The 18,834-nt window shown below is 35.5% G+C and overlaps 1 long non-coding RNA gene across 2 annotated transcripts; it reads right to left on the bottom strand.

Moving 5' to 3' along the window:
- Nucleotides 1-14,788: 14,788 nt before the first annotated feature.
- LOC147396324 (uncharacterized) lies at nucleotides 14,789-18,762 on the bottom strand. Of its 2 annotated transcripts, XR_015180349.1 has the most exons (4): nucleotides 18,493-18,762; nucleotides 18,268-18,411; nucleotides 15,714-15,760; nucleotides 14,789-15,203 (listed from the first exon to the last, which is right to left on the bottom strand). It is a non-coding gene; the product is annotated as an uncharacterized LOC147396324 (long non-coding RNA). The 2 variants fall into 2 exon arrangements; XR_015180348.1 differs by lacking the exon at nucleotides 18,493-18,762 and having other exon boundaries at nucleotides 18,268-18,486.
- Between the last annotated feature and the right edge of the window lie 72 nt (nucleotides 18,763-18,834).

The raw sequence follows: 18,834 nt of genomic DNA, 5'->3' as shown, positions 1-18,834 counted from the left end.
AATTTCTGAAACATATCTGATAACAAAACAGAGCATTGGGATAAACATCCATCATTAGGAACCGTTACAATCGGGTTGACGAGTTGATTAATCAGGCGAGTGCAAAAATGGGGTGTCTACAGATGCCCCTCTTTGGCAGAGGATTGAAGCAAACTAGATAGCAAATCTATTTTGGTAGTGTGGACACGGGATTTTCAATATTTAAAACATCCCTCCACTTTGGGGTGTTTTGGAGTCGCCACCATTCAAATTTGTAAAAGGGTGTGAATGGTCACCCGATGTCACATTTTTCTAAAAATCATACATTTTGTATGTTTGATGACTCTCGTTGGATAATGCACGTGGCCCAACCTTGATTCAAGGTAAGGGGGTCCATTTATGGAGTAGGGAAGGTGTTAGGCACCCTACTCCATCCACGTAATGTGGTAACCTCGGATTCGATTTTTTAAAATAAAATAAAATCGAAGAAAAATTTGATATGTGCCCTCAAGTGTGAGGGCCTTTCAATATTGGTTTCAATCATTAAGGGAACCCTTATGAAGAAGGGGCCCTTTGGTGATTTAACTTATGGTGGTGTGTGTAAATGTGTGGGAAAAGGGAGAGTAGAAGAGGGGGGTTAGAGGGGATGGTCCTTTTTCAAACCCACCTTGTCCCAATCTTGATCTTCAAGGCTTTTCTTGATGTTCTTCTTTGAGTTGACTTGGACTTGCTTGAGGTTGTAGAAGATTGAGTTGAGTTGTAGACTTTTTAGAAGATTGAGAGTAGAGTTTTGAGTATGGGATGAGAGAGGGTTGAGTGTAGTGAGGGGAGTTGAAGGTTAAGAGTAGTAAGGAGGGAGAGTTATCTTTTTAAGGATTTTTTTGTCAAATTTTCATTAGTTGTTGTAAGAGGAGAATGGAAGGATTTTTATAGAGGTTGGAGATGTATTTTAAGGGTATAATGGGGTGAGGGATGAGAATAGTGGATAATGGCATGGGTTTTAGAGGGAAAGAGTGTGAAATTTGAGATGAAAATGAGGGTAGTTTTTTAATGAGGGAAATGGGTTGTGTTTTAACCCAAATGGTTTGGATCTTACCCAAATCCATTTGGGTAGAGTGTTTGGTGGGGTGAGATGAGTGATGGTTGATGGGAGGAATGGTGGTGTAAGGGAGTTGTTTGGAGAAGGAGTGTTGAGATGGTTGAAGAGGTAAGGTGTTTGATTTGGGGGGATGGGTAGTGATTGATTTGATTTTGAGAGGATTGAAGGGATGATGACATGTGGCAAATGGAGAGATGAAGAGATGGGTTGATTGGTGATGGTGGTTGGTTGATTAGAGAGAAGAGTATGGGGGTGATGGTGGGAGGTATGGGTTGAGGTGATTTTGTGGGAGTGTTTTAGGAAAAGTGATGGTTTGATGTGTGGGAGATATGGGTTATGATGTGGGTTGTTAAAGAATGGGGAATAGGTTAGGGTGTATAGGGTATGGGTTGAGTTGTTGGTTGTTGATGATAAGAGGATGGGGAATAGGTTAGGTTAGGGTAGGGTAGGGTTATGGGTTGAGTTGATTAGATGAGGGAGGTGGAAGGAGATGATGACATGTGTCATCTCTTGGTGATTGGTTTGATGTGATGATGATGGGTTGGATTGGATTTGGGTAGTGGATTGGGCTTTGGGCTTTAGTAGTAGATTGGGTAGGGTTTTGGGCTTAGATAGGGGATTGAATAGTGATGAAGATGGACTTGGGTTTTAAGAAGAGTGATTGGGCTTGGATAGAATAGTATTGGGTTGAATTTAAGGATGTAGGAGGGTGGTGAGGTGTGCGGGTCCATGGGCTACGTGAGTGGCCTCGGACATTTATTAATTGAAATATGTTGGATTTTTTGTAGGTTTGGGCTTCAGGGCCCATTCCAATTTTTGATTTTTGGGGGTATCTTGCGTCGAGGGCCCGCCAAAATTCGGGTGTCTACAGGTAGATAGTGCGATATCCGAATGTCAAAGCTAGTGACAGTTCATTTTGCAGCCTAATTTAGCAATTCGTCGGGATGTTCAGATCATTGAGCGTAAAACTCTCCCTGAACTAAAAGATTGTCAGGTCATTGAGCGAGAACTCTCATTTACAGTGTCAGATCCTTGAATTTCAGAAAATTCTCCTTGACTAATGTAACAACTATGCAAGTGTGTGTACTTAAAATCTGAGATAAATTTCAAAGAGTTTAAGTTGGAACTGAGTAAAATCTGAGCACAAAGTGAATATTAATTGAGCATAAACTGAGCATAATTTGAGCATAATCTGAGCATAAACTAAGCATAATCTGAGCATAGACTGAGCATAAACTGAGCATAAACTGAGTATAGCTAAGCATAATTTGAGCATAAACTGAGCATAATTTCGAGAAAACCCTCGGTGGTTACTGAGCATAATTCCGAGAAAACCCTCGGCGGTAACTGAGCATAATTTCAAGAAACTCTCAGCGGTAACTGAGCATAATTCTGAGAAAGCCCTCGGCGACATCTGAGCATAGTTCCGAGAAAACGCTGGACAGGATCTAAGCATAGTTCCGAGAAAGCCCTCGGTGACATCTGAGCATAGTTTTGAGAAAACACTCGGCGGCATCTGAGCATAATTGTAAGAAAGTTCGGCGGTCACTGAGCAAAATTCTGAGAAAGCCCTCGGCGGTATCTGAGCATAATTCTGAGAAAGCCCTCGATGACAACTGAGCATAATTCCGAGAAAGCCCTCGGCGGCATCTGAGCATAATTTCGAGAAAGCCCTCGGTGGCATCTGAGCATAATTCTGAGAAAGCCCTCGGCGGCATCTGCGCATAGTTCCGAGAAAGTCCTCGATGACATCTGAGCATAATTTTGAGAAAGCCTTCGGTGGCATCTAAGCATAATTCCGAGAAAGCCCTCGGCGACATCTGAGCATAGTTCCGAGAAAGCCCTGGGCAACAACTGAGCATAGTTCCGAGAAAGCCCTTGGCGGCAACTGAGCATAATTCCTAGAAAGCCCTCGGCGGCAACTGAGCATAATTCTGAGAAAACCCTCGGCGGTATCTGGCTGAGTAAAACTGAGAATGAAGGAATAAAAATGAATCTAGAAAAGAGTGGTTGAATCTGGGAATGAATAAATCTGGAACAGAATGAGTGCCCTATCTCCTATGTGAGATCCAAAATGGTTTGTTTGCACCTCAAGGTTTTATCTAAAAGTTTTATGAATTTAAAACCTGGATTTTAATTTCTTCTGATCCTCAAGGGTTTTTCGAAAAATTATTATCAAGAAGGTAACCTTAAGTTTGGTGTTCCCATTATCTTTTAGGATTAACATTGCTCAAATACAAAATGCCCCTGGTTTGATAACAAATATGACATTGGAGATAATTGAATACATCATGCAAAAAAAAATGCCCCTTGTATAAAGGGGAAACTATATATTTAGAGGAAAAAGAAAATACCCCTTGTATGAAGGTTTGAAATATTTGATTACCACAAGCGCAATAAAGATTCAACTTTTAATTTTGATTAATTTTATAGAAGATTGAGTCAAGCGCAAGAAAACAAAATATTTTCTTTTTGAGACTCATCATAGAATTCACCCTTCTCTCCCTCGGTTCACTTGGGGAAGTAAAAATTTTTAGATCGATCGTAGACAAGATATCTGTGAATTTTAAGCTAAATATTGAACTTGATTATTCGGACTTCTGATGTTTCAGCTCGGACTGCTCTTAGTTTTCCTTCTGTTTTACTTTCTTGCTCTAACTTTTGCCTAGATCTCCTTTTCAGGTTTTCAATCTAGCGAGCTTGCTCTAACTTTTCCTAGATTGCCTTTTCAGATTTTCAAACTAGCGAGCTTTTTTTTTTCCTTTGCTCTGATTGTTGCTAAAGTTTTCCTTTCGGATTTTCAACCTTGCGAGTTTGCCTTACTTTTTGCCAAAGTCGTTCTTTTCGGGTTTTCAACCTAACAAGCTTTTTTTTTTTCCTTATGGAATTGCTGTCAGATCATTGTAGACACCCCATTTTTGCACTCACCTGATTAATCAACTCATCAACCCAATTGCAACGGTTCCCAATGATGGATGATTATTCCAATACTTTATTTTATTATCAGATATGTTTCAGAAATCCGAATGAGGTATCTCAACTTACGAAAACTATAGAAACCACGCTACGCTAGAAAAATATAACCCCAAAAGCTTAGAAATCATCATTTTTCAAACAAAAAGAAGCTTCACGATAAAAATCACTAAAAAATGACCAAATTATCAAAATACCCCTAACCTTAAAATATCCCTAGAGCCTACATTACGCTTAGGAAAATCCTTTCGAACACATAAAACAACAAATCGAAACCAAATAAATCATTTCGTCAAATTTCACAAAATTTGATAAAATTACGAAAATACCCCTCATAAACTTCACGACTATTCCACACAAATTTTTTTATAAATGATAAAAATCAAAATTTTCATTAAATTCCTTATGAAAAATCGATTCTAAAACATTCTAGAACATAAAAAACTGACTTATAACGCGAAAAGTCCTCTCCGAGGGCAAAACGGTAATTTCACAATTTTTATAATTAAAATTTTGAAATTAATAAATAAAATATTAAATAATTAAATTAAAATATTAATTAAATTAATTTTAAATTTTAAATTAAAAAAATCGATCAATCAGGCTCTCAGGCAAAATTGTCGAGGGTTGCCAAGATATTTCTTTAAGGACCCCTCCATTTGGGGGTCCAAAGAATTAAAGATATAATAGAGGGGGGTTCTCAAAAAAATTAAAGTCAATCAAACAAGACTAAAGTCAAAGTATTAAAGTCAATCAACTAAGACTAAAGTCAAAATTAAAGTCAATTAAGTAGGACTAAAGTCAAGATATTAAAAGTCAACCAAGTAAGACTAAAGTCAAAATCTTAAAGTCAATCAAATAAGACCAAAAGTCAAAATCCTAATAGAGTTCTAATTAAATAATAACTCTATTTAATAGAATTCTAACTAAAATATAACTCTACTTAAAATAATTCTAATTAAAATACAACTCTACCTAAAACAATTCTAACTAAAAGAATTCTATTAAACACTAATTCTATCTAAACCAACCCCTAAAAAAATCTATAAATAGGAGTCCTCATACCCTATTTTCGGATCAAATCATAAACCCTAAGAGAAGTAGGTCAAAAAGCCTCCCTAGCCTCTCATAAACCTTAATTTTAAAGTCCCAACTCCTTACCTAACACCTATACTTCAATTTTAGCCTGAAAAATACCTAGAAGCCCTTCAAAAACACCCCAAAATCGATAACAAAATTTGAAGAATCCAGATCTAACAAAGAGATACTTTGCGTCGGAGATCCGAAATCAGATCCGGAGACAGAACTAAGTAAGGAGTACGGCACAAGACACAAGGAACAGTTTTATCAAATCTGAGGGAATAGAACCATTGCGTTCGAAGGTAAAATCTCTTTTATTTTTTTCTATCTAGGTTTTTGTTAGTAATGTAGTCTTATTTAGGATAAGTAGAGACCAGCATTGGCTGGGCAGGGTTGGTGCCTAACACCTTCCAACCCCGTAATGTGATCCCCGGATTCAGTTTTTCTTTAGTAGATTAGTTTCTTTATCCGTTTAGAGTTAGTATTCGGTTCCTAAACCGTAATAACTAGGTGGTGACTCCCAAACCTCAAGGGTCAAAAGCGGATCCGCGCACCCTGCGGATCGAGCGCGCTTTTAGTGGTGACTCCGCTGGGGACCATTGAGGATCAAACTTGAAAAACCCCCAAGTAAGGGAGCATTGCTAAAAGAAACCTAGACTATTTTTATTTCTAGTTATTAGTTTGTCGGTTTATTTTGTTTTGTTTTTATCCTTCTTTTCATTCAATTATTGATTTTGTATTTGGATTATGGATATTCTGCTTTTGCATATTATCAAATTTTTTTTGTTCAATCAAAAGTCATTCGGAATGACTCTAAATAATGCGAGATTTCAAAGGAATAGTCTTATTGAGGATGAGATAATGGTTATTGGACCATGATTTTTTTTTACACATGTAAGTATATTTTGATTAAAAATTTAGGTCTGTGCTTGATCTGGCATTTGACAACGTTTTTTGATTAAAAAAAAATTTATAAAATAATTGCTGTTAGGAACAGCAACGTTTTTTACTTGATGGTTGGAATGCGACAACATTTTTAATTTGTTTTGTTTTTTTTTTTTTTTAATTTTCATAAAAAAATTGCTGTTAGGAATAACAATGTTTTTCTATTTGATGGCTGGTGTGCAAAAACTTTTATTATTTATTTAAAAAAAATAAAAAATTTGAGGTTCTGTAAATAGCTACAGCATGTTGATGTAAGGGGTGTGTTATAAGTAAAATTAATATGTTTTTTTTATCACACCATCTTCTTAAAACATTCCACAACAGAGGTTCATCGTCTTCAACAGGATACCGAGTTCGTCTCTCTGTTCGATCGACTGAAATCTCAGCCCGATTGGTTCATAGCTCGTGATCGAAATCGTGGATTTTTCTTGATTCAAAGTTCAGTACCATTAAGTCATTTCGAAACCGACTCAAATTAACCGATTTCATTAAGAGAGAATTGATATCTCTTCCTTCGGTCGAAGAGGAATTCGAAGTGGCTGGTTTGGATCGAGGGTAAATCTTTGATTCGAAGTAAAGGGAAGAGCCTCAAATAGAATGTTTAAAAGAAAAAAAAAACAAATTGTGTTCTTTTGGATCCTTTTTATGGCTGTGCGACACACGATTATAGAGATCAGCGCTTGTGGCTGATTTGGATCGAAGGTTTTTCAATTTGAAGTTTTAAAAAAAGGAAATAAAATAAAAATAAAAAGGATATCTCTTGAATTGGGCGAGTCTTCGTTACGGATCTTCTTGTTTGAAGTTGCTGCGATGACTCATGTTTAAATCGTAACGCAGCCAATGTTTGTTGTTATAAAAAATTTCTGCTATTATGATTTTCGAACCATTTCATCGAAAAAAAAAGAAATAAATATGAGAGTCTCGATCTACTGTTGAGGGTGATGACGATGGAGAAGAGTGGCAGAAATTTTTGTTTGTTTTAATTTCAACATCATCAAAATCAATCTGTTTGAATTGGTGATCGAAAATTGATGATGATGATGTATTGTCCATCAAGACCTTAATGTTTTCTTGTTCCCACCCTTCGATCAATTGAACCTTCATAGAAACTCTCTTGAGTTTGAAATCAGATATCAGATTTGGATTCGGCATTAGTTTGATTTAGGGGTCACTTGGATAGGGAGACTTTGGGTTTTGGACTCTTTCAATTTTTGTTGCGAAATTTCTAGGGATAGGGATCAAAACCAATGGAGCATACGAGAAATCACGATTAAGTAAGTACATTTTTATATTTGCTTAATTTAATTGGTGAAAATCATGGCTATCCGGTTCATCTCAAGCTATTATTAACACACCAATGTTCATTTATGACACACCAATCCATATATGAACGATAATTTATTCTTAAAAAAAAATTGGTGTGTTATAAGTAAACGTTGGGTTGCTAGTAATATCATTTTTTGTCCGATTTTTTTGAAGGACTAATATTCGTAAATTCTTTCTTTGATAGCAAACAGATTGGTGTGGCAACAATTTTTGTTTTTTGTATGATTCTTAATAATATATTTTTTTTTTTAGTAATAGGTTTTTTTTTTTTTTTTTTTTTTTTTTTTTTTAAATCTAAGTTTCCTTTTGTTCTTAAAAAAAAAAATTGATTTAAAAAAAAAAGAGTTTTTTTTTTGGTAAAATAAAAGTCAAGTTGTTTTCTAAAAAAAAATATATAATTTCTTCTCTCTTTCAATTTGTTTAAAGATGATCATGGTTTATTATTTCAACGATTATCATCCCATTCTTAGTACAATATTATTTGGAACCTCAATTTGCTTAGGGTCACCCAAAGTAACCTTCGATTAGACCATATAAAAAAAAATTCGGTTTGGACTAAGGATTAAATGCTTGCTTCTAACATTAACATATGCTTGATGTGCTTCTCTTTAATTATATGGTTGGAATGGTGTTTGTTTTAATTAAATATTCATGTGATTCATGATTGGTTTAATTAGACCTATGGGCTCATTTGTTTGGAAAAGGTCCTGGGTACACCCCACCCTGTTTTGCATATACCACTAGCACGTTTACTACTTTGTATACTTGTACGTCCCATATAGCCAATGTGGCACTAGTGCATAGCCCGGGTCTCTTCGGAGACGCGACTTCATTCATGAAAACCACAACTCCAGTCACGTACCTTAGGGTATATCAAATTGGGGCATCAGTACCGTCTAATCAGGTGACTCTGAAAGGTATATTGATGCACCCAGGCTGGAGCGACCTGAGCCTTTGACCTATTGTGAGCCACACAGTCACATATCCCGTTTGCCAACGTAGTATTAGTATGTGGTCGGTCCCCTCGTGGGATGCCAAACCATTTATGAAAGCTACAACTCTTGACCCGTACCCGTACGTATATAAAAGATAATCCAAGTACATCAATTGCACTTCTTGGTCAAAACCAGTGCCTAAGCGAGATCCTGCCCTGCTGTACCCTACTATACGAGGGGGATAGACTACGTCTATTCTATACGAGAGGTATTTAAGTGGGCCCTTGCTCAGCATCGTGCGCCACCTCTCAATTGGGGATTAAACTAGCTGCTTTTGGCTTCAGAGAAGTGAGTTGAAGTTTTAGATTATCACCTATATGGTATATCAAACCAAGTCACCACGTATCATCTGATTAAGTACGCTCGAAAGGTATATAGGTGCACTTGGGCAAGGGTGGCCAAATAAATTGCATTGCATGTAGTAAACCTAGAGTCTAGAAGCCTTCCTATAGGTCACGACTCGAACTGACTATGGGTGTTCCCGGGTTGTTTTATTTAATCCGACCAACAGGTAAGTGGGCGGACCGATCCAGAATAATCAAACAAAACCCGCAATATCGGTCCGACCCAATCGGTGAAATGTACCGATTAATTTGAACCACTTAAACCAGTTGGCCTAATTGACAAATGGATCAAACTGATCAATACCAAATCAGTTGGACTAATTGGTTTCATTTTGTATAGAAAGATTCGATCTAAGGATCAAATTAATTTGTCTGATCAAAGGTTTAATCCCAATCAGGAGTAGACCCGCGTCTAACCTTTCTCACTTTCTTGATTACTATAGACTTATATGGTATTTGGATTCGATATTTTCCACCGGACTTGGGTTATTCTATATCGAAACTTTAATCATGTGGTTAAGAGTCAAACCTTTGGAGTCAATGGTTAACCTTGGTTTATTTCCAATCAGGTGATAATTGGTCCCAAACGTTCTAAACCTCCATCTGTATCACTTTGGGTCTGTGAAAAAAACCGTATTTCTAGAGTATCATTGTCAAGTAGTCAATTTTTGCCACAAGAAGAAACGAGTACCATTGATGAAGCTGCGCTCCGTCAGATTTTAGAATCTTTTCAAGTACAGATTATTGCTTCAGTTCAAACACAAATTGAATCCTTGAAAATTGAAAAGGGAAAAGATAAAGCTATAGAACCTCAGGATGTGTTTGACCTCGTTGAAAATCAAGAAGATGATCAGTTACACGTTGACCCTGTCCTAGCTCATCGGATAACTCAGGTTGAAACTACTTTGAAAAATATTAAAAACCCTAATGATCTTACTATTGGATTAGGGGCAATGACCTTGTTTCCCACAGTCCGTCTACCAGAGAAGTTCACAATGCCAGATATGAAAAGGTTTGACGGTATTGGATGCCTTAGGACTCACTTAAAAGTATATGTCGGCATAATGCAATCTCAGGGTCTGAGTGAAGAACAAATAACTCAACTTTTTCAAAGAACCCTTACAGGTCCTGCCCTACGTTGGTTAATGTCATTGGACTCATCTCAGGTAAGAACATGACATGAATTGATGAAAGAATTTATTGATCGATATTCATTTAACACATATATTGAACTCACAAGAAGAGACCTAGAAACTATTAAACAGAAGCCCGGGAAAACTTTCACTGAGTTCATTGCTCGATGGAGAGCTAAAGTCGCTCAATTGTGGGACCGACCTCAAAAGAAAGAACAAGTCAAGATCATCTTCAGGAATCTCACTCCAAATTATGTCAAGTACTTGATACCTCAATACCTTCCCACTTTTCAGTCCCTTCTTGAGGCTGGAAACCAAGTTGAGGATGCCTACTCTTTTGGACTTTTTGGTAACTCATCTGAGTCAAAACCCAAATATTTCAAACTTAATGTCAATTCCTTACAAGTGGCCAACACCTCCTTCGCACTATCTCCTCAAGCTACTCAGCCTTTACAAGCTAAGCCTAGGAGACAGTTTGTCAATCTTGAAATGTCCCTTAGTGTTGCTTATCAAAAATTGATGAAAAGGGGATTGCTGACACCTTTACAATCTAAGCCTTTACCTAATCCTCTTCCCCCAAACATGGATAATAGACAATTCTGTGAATTCCATCAAATGCCTGGTCATGTTCTTGACAGGTGTATTACTCTCTGTCATGCTATCCAAGACTTGATTGAACAAGGAAAGGTTACCATACCCACTCATACCGCACCCAATGTTAAGACTAACCCTTTGCCTACCTTTCAAAATCAACCCCCTCCTGCTCTAAACCTAATATCCATATCCAAATTCGAATCAATTGACCCAGTTTTCTTCATTCGCCCAATTAGTTTTAATAGTGCGTTCGCTCCAGGCCAGAATGAGCTCAATTACCCTAAGGCAGTGGTAGAACTAAAGAACATAAAGATTATTGAAGCAACGGGATGTCCAGCATAGGATAGACTTGAATCAGAATATGAAGAGATAGTAAAAGCAGGCAAGTTCAAGTCATCCATCGAAAATAACCGAAGTGGCATGGACCCTAGAATTGTGTCCCTCCATTCAGAATGATGTCGTCTTTTTTTTAAGTCTTCTTAATTTTTTTTTAGCTTCAATTGCGTCAGTCTTTGAGTTCAGTTAGTCATTGTTAATTTTAGGCTTTAGTCAGGTATGTCAGTCTATGTTCCTTTTTATTCTGATAAATAAAGAAACTTTTGATTATCCTGTGTGCATAATGATGTGAACATAAAATCTAACATGAGAAATGACTTAAAGCTCACTAATCAAATTTGATAAATATTAGAATTAAAGAGTATACTCAAGAAATGCAAATTGGTGATACATTATCCTCAGGAGAACATGAGAGAATAGTAAACTTACTTGAGAAATTCAACAATATTCTTGCATGATTTCATAAGGATATATGGATGGATTACACAAAAACATAAATCAAGTCAAGAGTGATTTCAAAGTCAAAGATTATCGATAAAAAATGATATAGTTGAAAGCATCGACAAAGACGCTAAGACTTACAAGTGGATTTACCATGTTTCTCACTCAAAAGAGGAGAGTTTCATTCATAAGAGAATAAAAGATTTTCTCGAAGTTTTAGAAGAGTTAAATAGTTAGAAAACTCAATCATACTCGATTTCACAAAAGAAGACTGAAGAATATTCATTCTCAAAAGAAGACCTTACTCGAAAGAGCAATCCAGATATCGAATTCCTGAAACTTTAACCAAGTCAAGCAACATTCATCAAATAAGGCCTCCTTTGGTCGAACAATTTCCCTATCTTACCAAAAAAAAAAAAACTTTCTTTAGCCCCTCGCAGCCTTTTAAAAAAAATAAAAATAAATAAATAACCTCTTCTTTCTAAATCACACCGACCAACCTTGGGAGGGAATCTTAGTATGAACTACTTTTTGACCTGATCCCAAAAGAAAAAGAAATATTTGGGGTATGTAGGCAACTTGAGAAGTTACTTCAGGCCCGGTCAAGCAAAGAATAAGTGTATTCTCTTAAAAAAAAGTGTCATCTAAAAGAAAAATCTCCTATTGAAAGGTTCAAAAGAAAAGAATGCCAAACTAAGGGCATTAGATAAAAGAATCAAAAGAATTGATAAAAAGAAAAGAATGCCAAACTAGAGGCATTTAGAAAAAATTAAAATAATTGACAGAAAAGAGAGAATATCAAACTAGGGAATTTTGAGAAGTTGAGCCTTATATCTTTTCTTTCTAAATCATATCCTAAGCCCACCTATTAAGTCCTCCTGAATGCTAATTGACTCAGTTAAGGTGCAGGGAATCAAGAAGTTATCGAGTTGGTTATTCAAGATCATCAAGAAAAAAAGAGAAGCCCGCTAAGTCGAAAATCCGAAAAGGTGACTTAGACAAAATTTAGGGCATACCTATAAAAAAGAAAGCCTGCTAGGTTGAAAATCTGAAAAGGCGATCTAGGCAAAAATTAAGGCATCATCGAAAAAAGAAAAACAAAGCCCACTAGATTGAAAACCTGAAGAGGTGATCTAGGCAAAAATTAGGACATCATCAAATGGGAGGAAAGGTCCCATCAAGAAGAAAAATTCAGAAGGAAGCTTGTGTAGAAACTAGAAAATACAGAACCATTCAAGCCACAATATTCGTTTTTCAGCCAAGAGCTCACATCCGATGAAAACAATGTTGAAGTTGAAAAAATCAGAAGTCATATTGAATATTGTAGGATCTTCAAAAGTATGTTTACTTATTCAAGTGTTCGCTAATGGAAGATGTAGAACCATCAACCACTTTGAAGAGAAAGATCTTCTATTCTAATATTTATCAAGATTTTTTAAAGTCCAGCAGCTCAAGTATTTTTCAAAAGAAATTCGAAAGAAAATGATCAATCCCTTATTGCACATATGATAACCTTAAGAGTCTTAAATTTAAGGGAATGTCAGTTCTTCTATCTGTCATACATCAAAGTCCATATTTTTCAAGCGTAATTTATTCCATCAGTCTCGTAGTCGAGTTCCAGTTAAAGTCAACCTTGAAACTAGGGGCATTTTTTGAAAGTCATTTAGTTCCAAAGTTTTGTTCTGAATCACATGATAAAAAGAAAAATCTTACTTAGAAGTCCGATGAAGTCCAATGATAATTATGAATCCAAATGCATGATAAACTAATAAATGTCCGATTTTTCAAACTTTGAGTTCGATTAATAGGATTGTTTAAGTTCCTATAAATCTAAGTTCGAGAAACGTGGCTTAGTAAGTTTGAGTACGAGAAACGAGACTCCAACTTTTAGAATCATAGAATGAATAGGCTTTTTGAAGTGCCTATAAACCTAAGTTCGAGTCCGAGAAACGAGACTCCAACTTTTTGAATCATAGAATGAATAGGCTTTTTGAAGTGCCTACAAACCTAAGTTAGAGTCTGAGAAACGAGACTCCAACTTTTTGAATCATAGAATGAATAGGCTTTTTGAAGTGCCTACAAACCTAAGTTCGAGTCCGAGAAACGAGACTCCAACTTGTTGAATCATAGAATGAGTAGGCTTTTTGAAGTGCCTATAAACCTAAGTTCGAGTCCGAGAAACAAGACTCCAACTTTTTGAATCGTAGAATGAGTAGACTTTTTAAAGTGCCTACAAACCTAAGTACGAGTCTGAGAAACGAGACTTCAACTTTTTGAATCATAGAATGAGTAGGTTTTTTGAAGTGCCTATGAACCTAGGTTTGAGTCCGAGAAACGAGACTCCAACTTTTTGAATCATAAAATGAATAGGTTTTTTGAAGTGCCTATAAACCTTAGTTCGAGTCCGAGAAACAAGACTCCAATTTTAATATAATTGTTTAAGTTCCTGTAAACCTTAGCCAGAGGCCGAGAAACGAGACTCCAGCTTTGTTTGAATCATATTGAATTAACAGGATTGTTTATGTTCTTTAACCCGAGAAGCTTGGCTACAATAGGTTCAAGTCTGGTAAACGAAACTCATACTTTTTCGAATTCTAAAAAAAAGGAATTTCAAATAGGATTTAACGAAGTTCCCATGTTGTTATGACTCCAATTACCTCATTGTTCAATCTTGCCATGATTGCTTTCGTTGCATAAGCACATTTCAATTTTGAATCATTATTGTCAGTGAGAGAAGATCTCTAGGACCTGACACATTTCACTACAACATTTTTGACCTACAACGACGGATTTTTCCGTCACGACAGGGTAATTTTTCCACCGGTAAAAGCTATTGCGGTGGTGAGCAGCGGATCCAAAGATCCATCATTGTAGCCTCCGTCGCTAACTATAGCAGCGGATAAGCCATTCCGTTGTTGAAGGTAGTATATTTAGAGGCGGATACACATATCCGCTGCAATAGGTCACTTTTTTTAATTAATAGAATATAATACCTATAGTGGCGGATCTTAATATCTGCTGCCATAGATCTTTTTAAAAAAAATAAAATATAAGACATATAGTGGCGGATAATAATATCCGCTGCAATAGATATTTAAAAATAAAATAAAAATATAAGACATATAGCGGCGGATAATAATATCCGCTGCAATAGATATTTTAAAAAAAAATATAAGACATATACCTGCGGATATTAATATCCGCTGCAATAAGTAAATTTTTATTAATATATATATATATATATATATATATATATATATATAGATTAGTTTTAGCCTATGTCTTCCAACTTGTGTGCATACATTGAAAACAAACATATAATAAATTTATTGTTTTCGAGAGCCACCAATGACCTAGAAGAACCAGAACTACTGAAACACAAGGCAAAATATGAAAACATGAGCATCTAATAAATATAGAAAGCTGGCTGCATTAAACACACGTAAACAATTTGTTTCCCATTTTTTAGGTGAAGTATCTTGTTTCATAGATCAATAAATGAATTTACACTTTTTTTTTTGTAAGTAAAGATCATTTCATTAAAGCGGCAGAGATGACCAACTAATATAGACGAGACACTAACACCAATGAAGGCGAAATACCACAAACTTGATCACACCGAACTAAAAAAAATTCAAAGAAGACCACCTTTAACTCACTAAAGACCTTACACCCAAAAAAAAGTACGAAAAAAAAGAAAGAAAGTCTAACACCGACAAGGAATAAATGCATTTACACATACTTGACTTAAGTGGCAACATACCTTATATGTTCAATTAACTGACCTGAACATGCCACTAGCATTGGTTGCGAGCATTGTAGTTTTGAAGATCTCATGATGTTATGATAAACAAAGACAAACTACACGGGGTAATGCACAAGCTAGCTTACCTCATCTCGCTTACCGAATATTACTGACACATTGAAGGTTGGATTGATTGACATCCCATCCTCCTTCCTGGTGGATAAAATAGAATAATGTCACAAAATCTCTAGTTAAGAGAAAAATAAATACAAAGAAAACTTGAAGATCATCAACCAATTGTTCAAAGTGCACTCAATCATAAGTTGATATGTAAAATGAGAACATAGCAGTTATGGGTGCTGACATATTGTCCATATTCCATAAAATGCATGTTCTAGGATAGTGGTTCAATGTAGATTGAAATTCTCTTCTACTGAAAACTTCATCTCTCAATGTTCTAGCAAATCATTGGCGGGGGGGGGGGGACCTAGCATTGAAAAAACTGTAGATGACATGCACAATAGTACACTTTAACAGACAACAGACCTTTTAAATGAATCTAAAGCTGATTTGGTAAACTAATTTCCCAAATTATAAGTCGTCAAAAAGTTATTAGCATATATGACTATAGAAAATAAGTCTTGCAAATCGAAACCTAACATCCAACACATGTATATCAGACATGGGACATAGATATGCTCAACTAGTGAAAGATGTGCAGACCTGGCATGCAATATCGTTCCCATACTTCCTATTTGAGTTGCCAAAACCTACAAAATGTTTAAATATTAGAAATGTCTCCACACATCACTCCATATAAAGGGTATTTAACAACTCACAAGACTGTACTGTACGTCTCCACATCCATAACACAAGCTATTTCATCCAAACTATAGCTATGGAATATAAACCATACAAAAAAATAGGGAGCAATGAGTTGAATGAAATACAAGACTGCAAGAGAAATGGAATCAAAGTCCCAAATCAATGTAAACATTCAAATTCCAAAAATAATTTTGAAGAATCCTCAGCTTGAGGCAAAGAATTGACCTATGAATCAAATTAGCCCTAACCTCTCCAAAGCAAAGATAAGAATACCTATAATAATGCAAAGATGATAGTAACGGGACTTCCCAAGCAGAACTTAATTTGTATATATTATTTGTAGATGAAGTAGTGTTTGTTGATGAGATTGAGATGGTTAACACAAATTAGAACATTTAAAAAAAAATATAGAAAACTAAAAGAGCTACTTTTGGACTCCCAAATACTTTATAATAAGTAGAACCAAGACAAAGTATATAGCATGTAACTTTAGCAATTACATCATAGAGGAAGAAAGAATCAATAAAAACTAATGCACATGAAGTAACCCATGCGACTATTGTAATTACCTTGGTCCTTTTATCCATAAGGGTGAAAATTTGAGGAGGAGGTAGGATTAATATGAAGATGTACTATTTGCGTACCACGCGACTAATGCATCCCAATTAAACTAAAAGTAGAAATTATAAAACTGCAATAAAATCAGCAATGCTTTACGGAATTGAATGCTATATTCAGAAAAGAAGATGAGAATAAAGCATAGAAGAGGATGTAGAGATGTATGAGTGGAAAAATGAGGGAAGATAAAAGTAGAAGTGAATACATTCAAGGAATTGTAGTAGATCATTTGCTCATGTGCAATGAAGGGGGATTAAATCCTAGTCAAAAAGAATATGCAAGTTGAAGGTTCTAAATGGGTGGAGAGGAAGACTGAAAAAAATGCGGATTGAAGCGGTGAGAACATATATTAACACACTAGAATTAACAAAAGACATTATTTTAAACATAATCACCTAAAGGAACAAAATTCGTTGAAACCCCGCATTTTGAGATAAATAAGGCTTTGGTGGTTGTGGTGGTGGTGATGATGATGATGATGAATAAACAATTATCACTAGCAAAGCAAATTGATTTACAAAGATAAACAGTTACAACAAAGTGCACCACCACATAATGGAGTTGCAAAAGTAAATTCAAGCAAGCATTGAAAAAATGTAGCAATAATAGATTAACCTTCCATCAGATCCTCAAGTAATATTTTCCGATTTATAAACTAGAAATCGAATGAACTTTGATTAATTGATTAATCTTGTTTTTCTTTCAATTTACTTTATTTTTACTTCCACTCGCTTTGTTTTAGGCTAATTGCCTTGACTTCATTTCTTTTTTAATCTCTTTTGATGAGATTTTTATACCTATCAAAAATTATAGGGGAACTTTCATTGAACATTGAAGTTTGGGGCCGAAAAAGAAAGCGCCAACATTGTTACTGTTCTACCATAACTTAAGATTAAAAGAAGTAAAAAAAAGGAAAGAAATTTGAGCTCGACCGCTCCATACAAAATCAAATTCCAATCAAGGACCAACATATTTTAGAATTAAATGAAAAGAACCAAACACTTACTAGTGATCGAAAACATAACAGAATTTTTTATGAGCTGCCCATTGATCTCAGCTCCTCTAATGCTTGCTTGATCTGATCTTGCACCAACTCCATCCGTTTCCGTAAACCTCCAACTCCAAAATATGTTGCTTACTCCATTTCTCATCAACAACCTCCCCACTCAAGAAATTCATAGCTAGATTTCCCCTAAAATTCAATGGTAATGGATTCAACGCCGTACTTCCTAACCCTCTCACATTGCAGGGACCGTTAATCGCACTATAAAGCAACTCTTTAAACAGTGGTGAGAGACAACTCCTCACTGTTTCTTCAATTACATTGGGCATCGAAGATTTCATAGGACAGTTCAAAATATTTAGATGTTTTGGGTTCAATGTTTAGTTTTGGTCTCAATCAAAATTTGAATATCTCAGTCTAGACCTTCTGATATGGTACATAACTTTTAAACCCCATAAATGTTCTTACTTTAGTTTATGAAAGAGTATGATCATAGGCTCTTGTTAGAAATTAGAACCTTCAATTTCCACATTCCCTCTAATTGAGGTTGTAATCGGCTTTCATTACATGTGAAAGAACAATCTCAATTAACATTCCCATAGTTTATCATCTATTGGGTCTACTCTTATATTTTCAAGAATGCGTTTATTTCTAGTTGTTCCACTCATCCATCCCATAGTTTATCTTCTATTGGGTCTACTTGATAAGAACATACCATTATAATCTCTCCATATTTCATTTAGACTTTTTATTTATGCAAAATGAAACAAGAAAAAACTACGTAAATTATAGGATTAATCATTCATAGGTTAGAAAAAGAAACATAAATACCATGAACCATCAGGCATTTGTTTCTCGTCGAGGTAACGTATGGCTTTTGCAATGAAATATTCAATTTCTTTCTTCCTATGTCCAGGATATAACTTCATGAAGCATACTAGAGCCTCAATTGCAGATGCAGTGCATTCAACATACCTGGGATACCACACATGTTATAGTGTATCCGCCAGTATGAAGAAAATTAAAACAGAAATAAAAAAGATTAAGAAATATTACTTCTGATTGACGACAATTTCCTCAAAAAGTTTTGAAGGATTGAGCACTTGCAAACAGAACACAAAATTTCTATGTTACTAAAAATATTAATTAGACCACATTCGACTATCATTAGAGGGATTCCAATAACTTTTAGAATCGGTACCTCCAGCCATTTATGTGCTCTTACTGACTCCCAAGCTGCCAAGCCACCATTTTTACTATGGAACCATTTACAATAGAGAGAGTGTCCATATCAATGTAACTTTATCCAAATAAAAGTGAAGATGGTAAGAAATTCTTTTAGTGTTGATTCTAAATAATTTCACTTGTTATTTGTACAACTCTAAGAATTCACAAATG

The sequence above is a fragment of the Akebia trifoliata genome, chromosome 8 (genome assembly GCF_017979445.1).
Source record: "Akebia trifoliata isolate Shusen 1 chromosome 8, ASM1797944v1, whole genome shotgun sequence".
In the NCBI taxonomy this organism is placed as follows: domain Eukaryota; kingdom Viridiplantae; phylum Streptophyta; class Magnoliopsida; order Ranunculales; family Lardizabalaceae; genus Akebia; species Akebia trifoliata.
The sequence above is the reverse complement of the archived record's forward strand: the minus strand, read 5'-3'. Positions and strand labels throughout refer to the sequence as shown.